The following is a 12914-nucleotide window of genomic DNA, read 5'->3' on the forward strand; positions in this document are numbered from 1 at the left end:
GGCCCAAATCGGGCCCGCAGGGCCCGAGCCGCCGCCGCCCGTGCAGATCCCGCACCTCGCCGCCCTTCGCCGCCTCGTCGCCGGTGCCGCCCCGCCGCCTGTTCGCCACCGCCTCGCCCCGGTGCGCTGCCGCGCGGCCGAGCCTCCCCGAGCTCTCCTCCGACCCCGCCGGCCCGAGCCCGCCTCGCCGGACCCTCCCTTGCCGGATCCGAGCTCGCCGCCCTCCTCCTTCCCCATCTCCAGCGAAGTTCCGGTGAACCTCGATTCACGTGCCCACGAAACCCTAGATCGAGGTTGACTTCCCCCCCCCCCTCGTTTTTCTGCTAAGTCCCGAATATATCACTTTATGTTGCTCTGTTCATCATGGCATATCTCATTGCATACTGCTCCGTTTTGCATGTATGATATATCGAAATGTTCATCACGAGATGCTCTTCATTTTGTTCCATTGTGGTATGCTCGTTTGAGTCCATCTTGATGCCCAAATCTCTGATGCAAGAGTGCTATATGTTGTTTACTACTGTCACTTATCAGAATTTGATGTCTTATCATTTTTGCTGCATTTGATGTGTGCATCTTATGGGCATGAGCTCTACAGGTGTTTTGATCTATGCCATGCCATCTTTACAGAGGTGTATGCCATGTATTTTTGTGATCTATGTGGTGACTAGCACAAGCATGCAAACTAGGCTTCATGATGTTTCTGTTTTCAGGGACTTAGGATTTTGCTAAGTCATTTACCTGCTGTTATTTTGTTGCCATGTATCCATGTGGCTACAGTGAGATCCATGCTTCTTTTGAGTATATTCAGTAAGGATGTTTTGGACATATAGTTGTGCTCTATCCATCCATGCCCCTGTTTGCAATTATGGAGTGCCCTAGCATGTCTCAATCTTGCTCTACTTTTGCTATAAAATGTTCCTGGCAGAATGTTAACATGATATTCAATTTTGCCAAGGTTGTTGTAGTTGATCCATACATGCTATGAACTTGCTCTTGCCATGGTTAGCTTCATGAACATGCCATCTTTCTGTAGGTATGCTTGTTTTGTCATGCATTGCTTTGTGATGAGTGAATAGAGCTCACAAAGATGCCTTCATAATTCTGTTAATGTCATGCTCTGTTTTCTGCTAAGTCTGAAACCTGTTAACGAAACTTGCTATGTTTACATGGGTGCCATCATATCTGTTGAGGATATAGACCTTAGAGTCACCCGCCAGGAGGGGCCGGGTTACTCGTATGGTCATTGCCAGAAGCCCGGAGCCAAGCTTGAAGACGATGGGCCAGAGATGGGCTAAGACCCGGATATGGCTTAAGGCCCGTAATTACAATCATTGTTATGATAGAACTTGTAGTGTAAGGCAAGAATAGTTGAGAGTCCGAGCAGGACACTCTTATGAGCCGGCCGGGACTCTGAGAGCTGCAGGGCGTCAGCCTCCTTATATAAAGGGACGACCCAGCAGCGGTTTAGGGGCGACAACAATCTCATCGAGAGCCGGGATAGCTGTTTAACTCCCTAGTGATCGTAACCCTAATCAATACCACCTCAAACTGGACGTAGGCTTTTACCTTCACCGTAAGGGGCCGAACCAGTATAAACCCTCGTGTTCCTTGTCCCGCATTAACCTCTTCAAGCTTCCTAGTTGCGATGGCTCCACGACTAAGTCCTAGCTCGAGGACATCTGCCGTGACAATTCCACGACAGTTGGCGCCCACCGTGGGGCCAGCGCACGGTGGATTCGAGTTCTTGAAGGGCAGCTTCGAAGGGCTCAAGGGATACGCTGTGGGCCGGATGACCAAGAGTCGTCGCGGCAAGCTCTACATCGACGATGCAAACTGGGGCCCCGACGCCGGCTCAATTGAGTACGGGTACCGGGTCCCCTTCGGCGGAATTCATGTTTTCATTGGCAAGATTGGTGAGCCGGGCCCTGAGCTGGGTCTCTGCGCTGATCTCATCGAGACGGCTCAGCTTGCGCGACCCGCCCAGGCCCGGCCTGCCTTAAGGCATGCTTTTGTGGGGTGCATCCATGGAGGATTCTCCGATCAATCTGGACCTGGTGATGAGACGGCCGCCGGCTCTGACGGCGTGTCGGCCACCGATGAGTCAAACTCGTTGTACCAACTTCAAGATGGCAGGCTCATGGGTTGTTCCGATGGTGACAGTATTCCGGACCTTTTTGAGCCACCAAGTCAGGTTGGAGTTTTTATGGCTGGTGCGCAGCCTGTTCAGAACCCCGCTGCTGGAGCGGGAAACCCGGTGCCTTCTCCGGCTCAGGTGCTAATGGATCTCACGGACAAGATGACGGCCCTGTTAACAGCCACGGTTGACCCGGCGGATCAAGCTCAGCATGATGCGGAGGTGGCACAGTTAAAATTGGATCTGATAAAAGCTAAAGAGGATCTTGCAGCGGAAGGGATCAGGCTGGCTGCGGAGCGGGCGGCTCTCGATGCCCAGACTCAGCTGATTCAGGCGCAGTCCTTCCAACTCATGATGGATCAGAACGCGGCCAATGAGGTCATGAGAAGGAGGCATCAAAAGGCTCAGTCTCGACTCCCACCGGTTTACGATCCACGCAACCTCTTCAACACGCCAGGTGCAGGGTCTAGTAACCCGCCAGGGGTCATAGCGCCCGGGTCTGGACCCCTTATTCAGCCACGAGTGATGGGGCCTCCCCAGGTGCCCCCTGCCCCGCCTCAGTATGTGCCCATACCCCCGGGTCATTATAATAACCCGCTGGAGAACATGGTCGCTGCGGCAGCACGGCTGGCGGCTCTCCCAGTTGACGGCGACTCTCCGACGGCTATTGAAACCCGCCGGGTCAGGGAACTCCTGCAGACGGCACTGGCACAGCAGGAGGCGTACTCCTACAGCCGGGATAGGATCCACTCGACCCCTCGTCCGGGGCAGAGCCCGAGTTACAGCCGGCACATGGTCTCAGCAACCGGCTCAAGTAACATCCGACGCCATGACCCGCCCCCTGGCCATGGTCCGGGTCATAATGGAGCCTTTTATGCAGCAGAGCAGGACAAAGCGCGGCAAGAGGCGGAGCAAGTGCCTCAATTGACGGCTTACCAGACCCCCCCGGCTTATCCGACGACTTCCGTTGATGTGGGTATCCCTACCAGGACCGGGGGTGTCCCTTGTTTGGTGCCAGCTATCCGTAATGAACGTGTACCTAAGGACTTCAAGGGCCCTAGGAAGGTGCCTAACTACACAGCTGACTTACAGCCTGCAGCCTGGATCGAGAGTTATGAGATGGCCATGGAGCTACTGGAGGTCAATGAGGCAGCCATGGCTAAGTACTTCACCATGATGTTGGATGGGACTGCCCGCACTTGGTTGAAAGGGCTACCACCGAACTCCATCGGATCTTGGGCTGAGCTGAAAGCCCGGTTCATCCAAAACTTCAAGGATACCTGTAGGCAGTCTATGTCAATTGTGGATTTGACTAACTGTAAGCAGCAGGAGGGTGAATCCACGACTCATTGGGTTCGCCGGGTCAAGGAGATCATACATTCATCAGATAAGATGGATGCCGGCTCTGTAGTCTTAATGTTGGAACAGAATTGTCGCTTCGTGCCCCTGAAGATGAAACTTGGGCGGCTTAAGCGCGACTGCAGTGACATGGGCACGCTAATGGCGGCTCTTGTCAAGTACGCCGATTCTGATGGTACCAAGGATCCCCCTTCAGATGATGAAAGGGCAGGGAAGGGAAAGAAGAATGGCAATGACAAGGGTCCCCAGCATAACCCGGGGAACCAAGGAGGAGGCAAGCGCAAGGCCGATGGCAGCCTAGAGTTTGTAGCCAACGCCAGCTCACAAGGTAATAACCAGCGACGCAAGGGGAGACCCCCTCCCCGCGGCGGCGGGTCATGTCCGACGCTGGAGCAGCTGTTGAATGAACCTTGTCCAAGGCATGGCTCTAGAGAGAAGCCAGCGACTCATCTATGGAAGGATTGTGCAATCATGAAAGCCTTTAAAAACTACAATGGCCCGAGCGGCGGCTCAGGCGCCGGCGGCTTTCATGGCCCGGGGGGCGGCTCAAATTCTGGTCCTCAGAGTGGTCAAGGGGGCTTTAATAAACAGTCTGGCCAGGGTCATCAACAGCAGCAGGGGGGTTATCAGTCCAATCCAAAGCAGCTTAGTGGTGGACAGTATCATGTGTTTACCACTAGTTTGTGCAAGCGAGATCAGAAGCTTCACAAGAGGGCTGTGAATGCGGTTGAGCCGGCGGTCCCACGCTACTTGCGGTGGTCTGAGCAGCCTATAGTGTGGAGTAGGGAGGATCACCCTCCCCGGGTGGATAACCCGGGCCACTTGGCCTTAGTGGTGGCTCCTCAAGTGGGAGGATATAAGTTCACAAAGGTGCTCATGGATGGAGGCAGCAGCATCAACATCCTCTATTATGAGACCTTTCGCCGTATGGGGTTGGTTGATAAGAACCTCAGCCAGTCAAACACCATCTTCCATGGTGTAGTACCTGGTAAGTCGGCTTATCCAGTTGGCAAGATCGAATTGGAAGTGGCCTTTGGTGATGAGAACAACTACAGGGTGGAGAAATTGACCTTTGAGGTGGTCAAGATAAGAAGTCCATACCATGCTATATTTGGACGGCCGGCTTACGCCAAGTTCATGGCACGGCCGTGTTATGTGTACTTACAGCTCAAAATGCCGGGTCACAATGGGACCATTACGGTCCACGGCAGCCGGAAAGTGGCTCTGGAGTGTGAGGAAGGCGACGCGGCTTATGCAGAATCTGTGTGTGCTACAGAGGAGTTGAAGTTTTACAAAGACAATGTTGACCCAATAGATATGACCTCTCTGAAAAAGCCAACCACAGAACAAGAGCCGGCAATGAAATTTAAGTCAGCTGATGAGACTAAACTTGTTGATTTTGTTCCAGGTGACTCATCTCAGCAGTTTAGCATCAGTGCAAATCTGGATCCAAAATAGGAAAGCGCGCTCATCGAGTTCATCCGTGAGAATAGGGACATCTTCGCGTGGAAACCTTCTGACATGCCAGGTGTATCTAGAGAACTCGCTGAGCATACTCTCAATGTTGATCCGAAATTTAAGCCGGTCAGACAGTTCCTTTGGCGGTTTAATGAGGAAAGGCGGAAAGCTATTGGTGAAGAAGTAGCCCGGCTCTTGGCGGCCGGGTTTATCGTTGAAGTTTTTCACCCAGAGTGGTTGGCTAACCCGGTGCTCGTACTCAAGAAGAACGGCACCTGGCAGATGTGTGTGGACTACACGGACTTGAACAAGGCGTGTCCGGCTGATCCTTTTGCCCTCCCCCGTATTGATCAAATCATTGATGCTACGGCAGGTTGTGCACGTTTAAGTTTCTTGGATGCTTATTCTGGTTATCATCAGATCAAGATGGCAGTTAAGGACCAGGAGAAGACGGCGTTCATCACTCCCTTTGGAGCCTTCTGCTATGTGTCTATGCCCTTTGGACTCAAGTGTGCACAGGCGACTTACCAGCGTTGTGTGCAGAACTGTCTTCATAAACAGATCGGACGCAATGTTCATGCTTATGTGGATGATATTGTGGTTAAATCCATCAAAGAGGAAACCCTGATAGATGATTTAAGGGAAACCTTTGATAATCTCCGGGTCTATAAGATGATGCTTAACCCGGCCAAGTGTGTCTTTGGTGTTCCTGCAGGAAAACTCTTGGGCTTCTTGGTTTCTGACAGAGGCATTGAGGCTAACCCGGAGAAGATCAAGGCCATCACCTTCCTGGCTAAGCTGGCATGTATAAATAAGCTGTTTGGGTGAGAAGGCCATGCCCTTATATCAGTTGATGAAGAAAACCGATAACTTTGTCTGGAATGATGCAGCTAATATCGCCTTTGAGGATTTGAAGAAGCAGCTGGCAGAGCCCCCAGTCCTTGCTGCTCCGATTGATAAGGAGCCCTTACTACTGTATGTGGCGGCAAACGCACGAGCCGTCAGTGTGGCTATTGTGGTGGAGCGCAAGGAGGAGGGTAAGGAGCATCCGGTTCAGCGGCCGGTTTATTATGTCAGCGAAGTGCTCATTGAGTCCAAGCAGCGGTACCCGCATTGGCAGAAGCTGGTATATGGTGTGTTCATGGCAAGCCGGAAACTTAAGCATTATTTTCAGGGTCATCCCATCACTGTGGTCAGCTCTGCCCCCCTTGGCGATATCATTCAAAATAGAGAGGCCACAGGGAGAATTGCTAAGTGGGCTATAGAACTTGGACCTCATGGTCTCAAATATGTGCCACGCACTGGTGTTAAATCTCAGGCCTTGGTGGATTTCATCAATGATTGGACAGAGTCACAAGTACCCGAGCAAAAGCCGGACAACACATATTGGACCATTCACTTTGTGGGTCCAGGCAGTTGGAGGGCTCGGGGGCTGGCGTTGTATTGGCTTCCCCTAAGGGTGACAAGTTCCATTATGTGCTACAGTTGATGTTCCCTTGCACTAACAATGCGGCTGAGTACGAGGCCTTGCTCCACGGTCTTCGGATGGCTAAGGAGATGAGCTTGAGCCGGGTAAGGTGCTTTGGTGACTCAGACTTGGTGGTTCAACAAGTATCAGGCAAGTGGGATTCTAAGGATCCTCTCATGGCGGCTTATCGCCGCGAGGTTGATGCCATTGCTGGGCACTTTCAGGGCTACCAAGTGGAGCACATTGATCGCAGGAAGAACGAGGCGGCTGATGCTCTAAGCCGGCTGGGCTCTCAGCGAAAGCCGGTGCCGCCTAACACTTTCTTGGACGTCCTGTATAACCCTTCAGTTAAGTTGCCTACAGAGGAAGACTTGGCTATCCCTGACCCGGAGGCATGACTGGTGGCGGCTCTTCATGTCATACCAGATTGGACAATGCCATATCTGGCTTATATAACCCGGGGAGAGTTGCCTGAGGATGAAACTTTGGCCAGGCAAATAACCCGGCGGGCTAAGTCAATGATCGTTATCGATGGCGAGTTGCATCATCGCAGTGTTACAGGGGCATTTCAGCGTTGTGTCTCCCGTGAGGAAGGTCAAGAGATCTTGCGTGAGATCCATGAAGGGGATTGTGGCCATCATGCCGGCTCAAAATCCCTTGTGGCCAAGGCTTTCCGTCATGGTTTTTATTGGTTGACGGCTCATGCTGATGCAGAGGACTTGGTCAGTAAATGTGATGGTTGCCAAAGGTTCTCACGACGGGCTCACGTGCCGGCTCAGGAGTTGAGGATGATCCCAATCACTTGGCCCTTTGCGGTCTGGGGGCTTGATATGGTTGGGCCTTTTAAAAGGTCCAAGGATAAGAAGACCCACCTCTTGGTGGCAGTTGATAAATTCACAAAGTGGGTGGAAGCTGAGCCAGTTAGCAAGTGCGATGCAGCCCCGGCGGTTCAATTTATGAAAAAGATGATTTTCCGCTTTGGCTTTCCGCACAGCATTATAACTGACAATGGCACCAATCTTTCCAAAGGCGCCATGGAAGAGTTTTGTCAACGAGAGCATATCCGACTTGATGTTTCCTCAGTGGCTCATCCTCAATCCAATGGTCAAGCTGAGAGAGCTAATCAGGAGATTCTGAAGGGCATCAAGCCCCGGCTTTTGGTCCCTTTGCAGCGGACGCCGGGTTGTTGGGTGGAGGAGTTGCCCTCTGTCTTATGGAGTATCAACACTACTCCTAACAGGTCTACAGGCTTCACGCCTTTCTTCATGGTTTATGGAGCAGAAGCAGTCCTTCCTAGTGACATCCGTCACGACTCACCTCGCGTGGCGGCTTACGTTGAGACGGATAATGAACAGGCGCGTCAAGATGCTCTTGACTTGTTGGACGAACAGCGTGATGTGGCAGCAGCCCGTTCAGCGATTTACCAACAAGACCTGCGCCGTTATCATAGCCGCCGGGTCAAATCCCGGGTCTTCCAGGAAGGCGACCTTGTGCTCCGGCTCATCCAGGATCAAACAGATGCACACAAGTTATCCCCACCTTGGGAAGGGCCCTTTGTGGTCAGCAAGAACTTGCACAACGGGTCATATTACCTCATTGACATTCGGGAGCACAAAGATTCACGTAAGTCGGAGGAAGAGACCCGTCGGCCGTGGAACATAGCTCAGCTTCGGCCTTACTACACTTGAGCCACCGGCTCTCGTGGTGTACATATTTCTCTCAGCCATATATATGTTATGATAAGCAATAAAGCAAGACCTCTGTCCTTTTTTCTCCCCCAAATATGCACGTGTTGTTTACATGATGACTTAAAGGAGGATCCGGCTTATGATCGTATTCGAATCTAGCCGTAAGCGGTAAAGTCACTTGGGGGCTTCCTGTTCAAACATGGGTCGTATTCGAACCAAAGAGAACATAGCTCTCGATACCCACTTGATTGGCAAAGTGCCGAGCTCATTGGGAGGTTACCTTTGGTCATATTTGAATCCTGGTTTACCCCCTCTGAGAACCGACGTGGATCGTATTCGAATCAGCGTCGTTAAACAATTCTAAAAGTCACTTGGGGGCTTCCTGTTCAAACATGGGTCGTATTCGAACCAAAGAGAACATAGCTGTCGGTACCCTCTTGATTGGCATCGCCACACCCACTGGGGGCTATATGATCATATCCGAATCTTGGCTTAACCCCCTTGGGCCGGGTCTCTGGTCGTATTCGAACCGGAAGCCCCTAAAGTTCCTCTGCTTTATCACAAGTTTACTCTGATTATGTCAAGGTGTGTACGGCCGGGTCTCACTTTACCGGCTTAACTTTGGTTTACAGTGTTCGTTGAACGCCATGGGTGTCATTACGACAGGTAAATCGGAGTTAAGATACCAACCTTGTTACCCGGGTTATCTAAACCGGAAGTATGCTTACAGGCCGCTAAGTGTATTATTACGGCTGTGTTAAGGATATAATTGAGGACCAGTCTTTTTTGATTCATATTCCGGGTTATCTATCCAAAACACCTGATTCTCAGGGCAGTAAGCTGCCTTGAGACTTGTGATTTGCCTTTCTATGCAGGTTATTTAAAGGCACCTCTTTGAGGTTGAGAAAAACAAAGGGATGGTTATAACCCGGAGAAATATCAAAGAGACAACTTCAAAGGACTTTCGCATTCAATACGTGCACGATAGCACGGCAGAAATGAACTGTTGCACCTATTCTATTACAAAAACTCATCGAGTCTAAGACGGGTGGAACATTGTTTGGTAAACCGCCAGCCGAGTCACGATGCCCGCTGAGTTGAAGTCTCCGGCTCGTTCCTGTCTTCTCCTCCGGCTGATCCCAACACCTGGAAGGTTGATGACTTCCAGTCGATGCCGCTGAGAGCTTCGAATTGGGCTTCCTCGTCAATTAACCCGGCCGGGTCAATCTCCGGGGCGAAGGTGTGCTGACGAGCCGGAGGGATCAGGTTGAGGGCTTCATAGCAAGGGGTTGGAATCCTCTGATTCTCCGCATCATAACCCGGCTGGTACTTGGTCAGATCCGTGTCGTTCCCGATAAGGGTGGCCACCGGGCGTACAGCCTTCACGCACGCTGCGAAGTCCTTCTGGTCAAAAGTGGAGCCGTCCTCCTTCAGACTTGGATAGCCAAGGGCGATGTCCGCCAGGTCTAACTCCGGCAGGAATGCCTTGGCCCGGCTCAGCGCGGCGATCGCTCCGGCTCTCGCAGAGGCCCGTCGCAGCTCTTGGATCCGCTGAGGCAGAACGGCGAGCCGGCGCAGGACTTCTGCCAGGTGAGTCGGCACCTCGTTGGATAGGGCCACCACAGCTAAGGCGCGCTGTGACCCGGTGTAGAGCTGCTCCACCAGGGTGTACACGGCCTTTAGCTTGGTGACCACGCTCTGGTTGAGGTTGGCACTTCTGGGACCTATTTAACAGAATCAGATAAGCCGGCGACAAGGATGAATCATGAGATGTAAACATTCTAACATGGATGAAAGCCGGTGAGGCGACTTACCGAAGATGGCGGCCACCATTTGGGAAACCTGGCGCTTTAGGCCGGAGAGCTCGGCGTCTTCTCAGAGAGAGCCTTCTCCGCCTGTTCCGCCCGAGTCACCAGTGCGGCCTTCTCTTCGGCCCAGGCTTTTCTCTCAGCATCAAACTCGGTCTTCAACTTTTCTTGCATGGCAATGCTGGATACAAACTTGGCGTTTGCCTTCCAGGTCTCCATCTCCTGCATCTTCAGCCGGCTCTTGAGATCCGCAAGGTCCGCCTCTAGCTTCTTGCCCACAGCCTGTATAAATTTCTGGGTTATGACATGAGCAGTTAATATATAAGTCCCAAGCACTTTCCAAGCAAAGACACTTGGCACTTGGGGGCTAATGCATATTGAACGTATCTATCTACATACTGCCGGCTCGATTGAGTAAGCCAGAACCTAAGTACAACATATTCAAATCATAAGTCGTCGACTTGGGGGCTAGCATGGCAAAGGTAACTATGCAGTAAGTAAGAAGATAGCAGAAGGATACCTCAGATTTTTGCTGGATCTTGTTTACCATGGTGACCTCGGCGTCCCGGCTCTTGTGTACTTGGCTGATGTAGCCAGAGACGAGCTCTCCAATGCTCAGGTTGGTGTAGTTGGAGAGGTCCAGATTCGCCCGGTGGGGCTGCAGCAACTCCCCCTTAGCGGAGCACTTGGCCAACACGGTCGGTCTCCCCGGCTCAACAAACTCCGTCCGGGTGATTACCACGTCCGGGTCGTCTGCTGGTGGAACTGAGTCGGAGGCCTCCGGGTTAACCGAAGCTTCGGTCGTTGCCTTGGTAGTTGGGGCAGTGGCTTCAGGTGCTGTGTCCATTGGAGTGGTAGCTTCGGGGGCGGAGGCAGCTGGTGGTTCTTGAACCGTCACATCCAGCTCAGGCAAATCCGGCACTCCGGCTGATCTGGTCTTCTTTGCTCTTTTGGTGAGTTTTGCCCGGGCACTGAAAAGACAGAAGTGTTAAGCACACAAAGAGTAAGTACAGACAAAGATAATGTAAGATGGTTGTCATTACCCGGGCGCGGTCTTGAAAGTCGGAAGACTCGACTGCATAGAGTTGCCCAAAGAAGGGGAGGTCTCCTGATAATTGGAGTCAGAAGAATTGAGTGGCTGACGGATAACACCCGCCAACGGATGAAAAGGGTACAAGTGAGAAAAAAACCTCAGTTCGACGCTTCCTTGTTGCGTCGGGTAACCCGGCGGAGAGATCGGTGTCCTTGTTGGTCCGGGTGTGACGCCGGCTTTCATGAACCTGTCGCTTCAAAATAAATTGAGGGTCTTGGTAAGCTAAAGGATGTGAAAAGCTTACTTTCCGGGTTACCCTTCGGACTTTCAGCTGTGGCAAGGGCTCCGAGTCGGAGGAAAGTGACATTACCTGTTCAACCACCGGGTTACTGGCGCCAGTGTCATCCTGTCAATGAGCAAGTGTTGATAAGGAAAACAGCAACAAATAACAAGTACAGCAAGAATTTAAAGGCTTGGGGGTTACCTCTGACTCGGAGCTGTCGCTTAATTGCATCAGCTCCGAAGCAGTAGGCCTGCTTCCTTTTTTGCGAGGGGCGGCTTTCTTCGCCTTCCTGGCCTTCTTGGCCGCCTCATGGTCATATTTGACCCGCCAGAACTTATCATCAGCCTGAAAAATACAATGATGAATTCTCAAAACGGTTCAGATGCAGGTTATATGCAGAAGGAGATAAAACATTAAAGTCAGCGGCTTACCGCTGGGGCTGGGTTGGTCTTGCAGAAGGGGGCTAACCCGGTCCTTCCGCAGTCTGTCAGGCTCTCGTTTAAAAGAGCCTTGGTCATCTCCTCTGCAACGTCTTCTGAAAGATCATTGCGGCTGTGCCTCTGAGGGTCATCCTTTCGTCCGGTGTACTCACACATTAAGCCGGGGCGGCGGCTCAATGGGATCACCCGCCATGAGGTCCAGACCCGGACCAGGTCGATTCTGTTCAGACCATTACCCAGGAGAGCTTTGATTTTGTTGATCGTGGGGAGCAGAGGTTGGCGCTCCGCTTGAGTCAGCTTGTCCGACAGTGGGTGAGTCGGCTCCAGACGTGTTGGGCGAAAGCCGGGCAGCGGGCTTTCGTCAGCCGGGGATGTATCTTGGCAGTAGAACCAAGTCATGTTCCAATCCTTTGGGTGGCTCGGCGGCTCTGCGTAAGGGAAAAGACAGTCCCTACGCCGCTGGATGGAGATGCCACCTAACTCCAGACTTGGCCCATTGGCACACTCATTCTGACGGTTTAAGTAAAACAGCTCTCTGAAGAGCAGCAGACTCGGCTCTTCTCCAAGGTAAACCTCGCAGAAGACTTGGAAATTGCAGATGTTGGACACTGAGTTGGGTCCTATGTCTTGGGGCCGCAAGTCGAAGAAATTGAGCACGTCCCTAAAAAACTTTGAGCCGGGCGGTGCAAAGCCCCGGCTCATGTGATCTGCAAAAATCACTACCTCCCCATCCTTTGGTTGTGGCCTTTCTTCTGACGGGTCAGGGGCACGGTAGGACATGATGTCTTTCTTGGGCAGATATCCTGACTTAACAAAATCAGCTAGGGTCTCGTTGGTCACGTTGGACCTCATCCAGTTGCAAGTGATGGGAGCCTTGGGAGGCATGGTGAAAGTTGGCAGTCTATGACAAAAAGGAAAATGTCCGGGTTAATTATAAGCCGGAGATCTACAGTTCCAAACTAAGGTGGCAGCTTATGAAGGGGACTAATGATATATACTCAGGTACAGTGGGTTACTTAAGCCGCAGGGGCATTCAGAATAAGTTGATTATCTACGGCCTTATCACAGTTAAGCCGGAGGAATCTACGAAGCATGGTTTTCTTTAAACCGGAGGATTCTACAGCGCGTGGTTTCTTTAAACCGGAATTATAAGCCGCCAAGATTCAATGGTTGCAGTTTTTACTAAGTGTGGTAAAACAGGTTTCACATACTGCAGTAACTTTTTTGGATCAAAATGGTC

The sequence above is a fragment of the Aegilops tauschii genome, chromosome 3 (assembly GCF_002575655.3).
Source record: "Aegilops tauschii subsp. strangulata cultivar AL8/78 chromosome 3, Aet v6.0, whole genome shotgun sequence".
NCBI classification, from domain to species: Eukaryota; Viridiplantae; Streptophyta; class Magnoliopsida; order Poales; family Poaceae; genus Aegilops; species Aegilops tauschii.